This window comes from Limulus polyphemus, unplaced genomic scaffold (genome assembly GCF_000517525.1).
Source record: "Limulus polyphemus unplaced genomic scaffold, Limulus_polyphemus-2.1.2 Scaffold2844, whole genome shotgun sequence".
NCBI lineage: Eukaryota > Metazoa > Arthropoda > Merostomata > Xiphosura > Limulidae > Limulus > Limulus polyphemus.
Window position 1 is genome coordinate 109,332 of NW_013668454.1, and position 6,502 is coordinate 115,833.

Genomic DNA, 6,502 nt, shown 5'->3' on the forward strand with positions numbered 1-6,502 from the left:
AGTTTCGTCGGAACGAAGTTACGGAAAGTTAATTAACAAACGGAGACGTAACAATAGGTAACGTGATGCTAGCGAAAATGTATCGTTTTCTGTTAAGGATATGTAACAGCCCTTTCATACACAAAATATTCATACATCAGATCACTAAAGACGTGTTAAGATGGGGAATTTAGAATTTTCTAGATGGGTAAAGCTTTTGTGCTTAATAGCATTGGATAACAAATGAATATGGATCAACGTAGGGCATCGGGACCATATAGAAACATACCTACAACTAGTTGTAACTGGGTGTCTTGTAACAGGTGAGAATCTACTAACACAAATACCATTTACAACAGCTGTTCACATGTCTCAACATAACCAAGAACGATCTCAGTTTGGAAAACCACTCATGTCAAACGTGTGCAAGTTGCTTCCACGACATATCCATTCAACCATTGCATACCACAAGTAGCCGAAAAATGAAATGGTTATTCGTCCTATTCCATACACTACATATTGGTAAAACCAACGGATGCAGTACTTATAATTTCTGTGTGATCAGAATGTTGAAACAGGTACTGTAAAATCCTCCCTCTCATTCACTAGATGATAGATTGTATAACGAGGGAATACTGAAATGCTTTGGACATAACAACCTGGTGACAGAGCCTTTTGCAATATAAACAAATGTTTAAACAACTCTGTTCAATTATGTATCAGCTGCCTAGTGTCGGCTAAAAATACGAATAATTAAATTGTGGCGGAATGCTACCAATTCTTCAAATACCTATAGAATGATAGGTTTCGTTTTTGTGAGTGTAAAACACTTAAATATACCATTTCGATCTTCGATACCTCACTATTATAAAGGTTTGGTTTGGTCTGAAGTTTCATTCGGTGGTAATGTCCAGCATCACTGATGAGGAGTGGAATTATCCAAAACCACCCTGGACCACAGACACACTCCAATGAAAGAATAGACTATTCCAAGCTTTTACTTGTTAAACAACTCTGTTCAATTATGTAGAAACTATGCCGTAATTCTATTCTCAAGATGCATGGTCATCAGATAAAGCATAACAAGATATGGCGACATGAACTGTAGAGACTTGGTGAGATTCCAAAATCGTTTTAATTTAGTGCTCAACCTCTGTATGACTATTACTCCTATAACAAATCTACGACCTCCAAAGTGCAGAGTACATTTTTGCAACAACAAAAGTTGAACCACAAACCTTCAGATTTATAATCAGTGCGCTAATCATTAGGCCATGCCCAGTCAAGCCTGCAGATATTCCTATAATATTTCTCGTATAAAGAAATATGCTGATTTTTAACACTTAAAACAAGAAAACAAAATTATGTTTGAAAAATACAAAGAAGTCAAGAGTCTTATATTGAATTACCTTAGTCACGAATTTATACATCCAAAAACATCTATATTTTTTGTTTCCATCTTTTTACTCATAGATAGTAATACTATGAGATATTTTATACAATTTGATAAACTTGTAGATATTGAAAAACGAAGGAATATGGATCATTTTGGGGAACTAGGACCATCTAGAAACAGACCTACAATTAGTTGTACCCAAGCTATGGTAAGCAACGTATAATGTCTTGTAACAGGTGAGAATCCACGAACACTGAATTTTCTCTAAAACTAAGAACATTATTTTCAGTAATACTGACGATTAAAACTTGTTTTATTTATCATTTCGTGAAATTAAATTTTAATTAAAAAAATTTCCCTAGTACATTCTCGATTATAACATTTCACTTTTCCATCTCTTTTGTAATGATTGGTTCTTCATTTATTTATTTATTTGGTTGGACGTGACCGACTGGTTAACATACCTAAACTAAAATCCGGAGATTCATATTTCGGAACCTGTGCCTATAAAAATGCACTCTGTACTTTACAAGAGATTTTGGTGAGGGCTGTTGACTTGCTGCCTTTCATCTAATTTGTCATTTGTCTTGTTTAAACCATTTTGGTACAGGATAGTACTATATGTTTTTACTCTCTCGGTTAATACGTAAATTTTTATATTTATATATATATATATATATATATATATATATATACTAATACGTTAGTACTTAATCGGTACTATCTACACAGTGCTCATGTATTTGTCCTATTTTGTTTTCTTTTTCTGAAACTTTGTTTTGTAATCATTAAATATAAACACATTTTTGCTGTTTGGAAATGTTGCCCTGTCCTCAAATATATATATATATATATATACACTATGGGATGTAATTACAGAAATGAACAGATAATACACATAAAGGTGTCACAAACAATGACTAGCTGTGTAGCACACATATTAGCTATCTTATTTTTATAAAATGAACACTTAAAGCTCGATTCAAGTGTTATATTTGGCTATAATTTAAAAATTTTTGACCATGCAGTTTGAAACATTTTGTAAATATGCAATTTTACTGAATATTTTCGTGACATTGTTTCAGTAAAAAAAAATGTAGCTAAAAACGTACTATAATGTAAGATCACAGCCAGAGGCTTTGATTTAGCCAATGGCCAAGGACAAAGAAGACTAACAGATGTGAGATGTCTCTGCCGTGGGAGCGTTATAATGTTATGGTCAATCCCACTATTCGTTGCACGAAATTTCTAACAAAACAAACAAAACTTTCCATTCACCCAAAACTTTGTTTGTGTGAGAACCAGATAATAATGAAGGGGTGGAATGGGGTACCCATAGGTGTATGAGGCAACTTAAAGTGGGAGAGCCCAAAGTGAGGAAATGTGCACTACTGGCACACTCGTTATGTTTGGGGCTCAGGGCTCGCTTTAGGGCTCTGAAAGCTCTTGGGTTCTGGAGTAACTTTTATGCATTCTCCTGCTTTTCTTGAGAGAAATTTTCCTAATTCTGATGCGTTTTTACTGGGACGGATTTAAAATTGGGGGAGTCGGACGTCCGGCCCACCCCTCTTTGTACCCCACTGATACAGGCAACTGTATTAGTTGTCGTCATGGTAAATAAAACACTGGGTAGCCTAACTGAGTGCTGGTCAGGTATGAGACCCAATAAAGACTGAAGGGCTAACACATCCACAAGTGTAAGTGATACGTTTATTGCAAGCAATATACACGTGAGTACATGTAAGCATGTAAAAATATCATTTGACCAAGGTAATAGTTTTTACTTTCTGTGTCTAAAAGCAATTTTCGGCTATAAATTAGTTGTAACCAAGCCATTACAAATTCAAAACGTAAAGTTCTAGATGATCATCTGACCAATCATAATACAACTGATCATACATTCTCAATCTTGTCATTTTTAATATAAGATCAAATCCTTGACAATTTTGGCTATCTTGCCTACTCTCCTAGACTGTTGAATTAACTTCATTGATTTGATTGACTATAAATGCTACATAATGGATGGTGATCTTTTAGATGTTACTGACTACTCTGCCATCCCCAAGACTCCAAATGTCAGCCTAACATTCAATATGGCAAAATCTTTTAATAAAGTGGAGGAGTTGCTTGTAGACAATTACAAGATACAAGCTCTGACTGAAGTCTCCCTACACATCACAACCCAATAAACTTCTGATCAGCCATACATATTAGCTCTACCACAACAGATATGTTTATAACACCTAGCCTGCTAGTGGAACTGAGATTTTCATTGGATGTACTTCAAGCAACAGTCTAGAAATTGGAATCTTTGTTGGTCCCAGCCAAAGTGAAACGAATGTAATCCTCAGAACAGCCCCATAACATCACGAAATGCCTGCACTATCACAAAATATTGAGCCATCTTATACATCTGCACCTTAGACAGGATTATTAAATTTCAAAACCTATGAAGACATTATCATAACTTAGCTCCATTCATATGTTATTCAAAGCACTGGGATGGTATATCTCCGTCAGAGTGAGAAGTACCATTTATGCAACCACCAGTAGTAAAATTATCACCACTAACTGAATAGACCAAGGCCCGAGAAGTGTAGGAATAAGAAAAAGACTGGCTGCTGAAGTTCAACCACCCACCAGCTGGAGGAGGTGCAGTAGCTTTATGCCAAACTGGCTCAAACCCATAAAGTTCTAGAAACAAAGGTAAAGAAATAAGCTATAAAACCATGGCTGCAAGCAGGAAATCACTTGCCAAATTGGAGGACCTACTACCAGGGCTCCAATAAATGTAAGAGAGCTCTAGCTTGCTGTAATCTTGTACATTTTATATAATTTTATTTTAAATCGATTTTTCTGCTTTGTTTTTGTGTTTGATGTTGAAAAGTATGCACTGATATTTTCATTTAATGGTCAATTTTTGTTACATTTTTGGACTATGTTACATTTCTTCTGTTGTCCATTTTTCATGTATAATGTTTGTTATTTATACAGGAACATTATTTTAGACTATTTATCACTGTACATTGTGGCTATAGTTACTTGTAGATATTTATATACCTTTTTCCCTATGTCCTAATATGATGTATTTTTCCCATCATTTTGTATTTTTTTCATTTTAGCAGTAAGAGTATATTTTTCTCGTAACTTGCTATTGTGGATTTTGTCCTATTTTGTATTTTGATTTAAGCTTAAATTGTTTATTCTATTTTATCTTATTTTACATAGAACACAATTTTTATGTAATAAAATTTTTTTCATCCATGCATGTTTTAAATACTGTGTTAAAATTAAGGTTTTCTGTTATGTGTTCCCTTATCCCAGTGCACAGCCGTAACTCTGAAGGTTTCTAACGCTAAATACTGGTATTTGAAACCTGTAGTGGGAACAACTTCATATGTAGCTTCATGCTTAACTACAAACAAATGAACAACAAAAGTTCTGTTCTATGTAAATATACAACGTTAAAGTATTTTATTTCCTTAAGATTGTAATCCTTCATGCATATGCATATCTATGCATGCCATCTAGAGATGTTTTCATTACATATTCTTATTACATGTTATACTTCATGTTCATTGTGTCAACAGATCATTATATTTCATCTAATTTTTTATAGGGAGAGAGTATATTACACAAATTCTATGGTGAATGCACAAATGTATTTGGATTTACAATTTTTAGATTAAAGAAAGCAGAGGAGGGTTTCAAGGTAGTCGAGAGAGGAAATGTGTACTATACAAGCATGCCAGATGTTTTCTATCTCCTTTACTTGGTAAGTTATCACTTAAAATTCATCTAAAATATTTCAAACGTTTTGTGCCTACTGAATGTGAATATTCTTTTAGCAATTAAATGTTGGGGATGGAATATAGTTACATTCTTCTTGTTCTATCTACCCATTATTCTGTTTATTCCACATGTGCTTTCTTGAACAAATACTGCTCTAAAGTTGGAGCTGCTGCAGAAGTAATTAGTCAACATTTCGACTGGTAAATCAAGTGATAACTAAAGAGTTGTTACGTCTCCGTTTGTTAGTTGATTTCCCGTAAATTCGTTCGGACGAAACTTTAGCAACACAAGTCCTTACTTAACAAAACTGGTTTATTCTTTCCGAGTATATCTTTCCGATACACTTAATTTCAACAATCGCGCTAAAACAAACGCTATAACAACGAACGCTCTCAACTTCAATAATACTCTCTGACTGCAGATCAATTACTCACTGTCTACACACACACTGTCACGTCACGCCGTGACCATCTTATATATATATCAGACCACCCCCCAATCTAGTAAATGCTAGAGCACTCCCGAAGGAACGGGATAGTTCTAGAAAGCAGGTGGCGTGACACTAGTCACGCGACCTCGCTGACGCAACAGAGTATTAATTCTCATATTATTTTATTAGAATGACCAAGAGTGGTGTGGGTAGAAAACATACACTAAGAGAGATATCATTACAGGTATATTTGAATAATGTTGTGCTCTCGCAGTCCAGAACGTATTTTCAAACAAAAATGCACTTTTTAGTTGTTGTTTTTTTTGATCTACCAAAAAAACCCACTGAAGTTCTAGTTTGTTAAATAAAGATTATTTGTACTGTGTGTATAACATTATTATCAGTCTTTTTCTTTACCACATCTCAATAAAACTAAAAGAATACATGTTTACTCCACATAGCATTTCCTTTCCGAACTTCTTGTTATTAGAATACACTAACGAATTTGTTGAGGAACATAATTTATTAGGAAGTACCAAAACTGTAACTAAATGACTATTTTATAATTACAGCAATAGATTATTATAGAATGTACAAAAGAAAGGAAAATAAGTTGTACAATGGACTAGTATTTTGTATTTGCTGTAAACAGAACAGTACACCCTGTGCTTGTATGCTACAATAAGTTTATCAATGCATGATTGTGAATATTGTCCATTTGTCCTGTATTACTCCTTACAACTCAGCTAAGCTTCTAAGTTGCCATTTTACCTTCTCAGTTTCTACATAAACCCATGCAGCTTTAATATTATTCATATTAGAACTTTTTTGAGGGCCATACATTTGTAGTGTAACAGGCAGCGCCCTTAGGGCAAATTGTTGGAGTTTCAATTATACTGCCAATT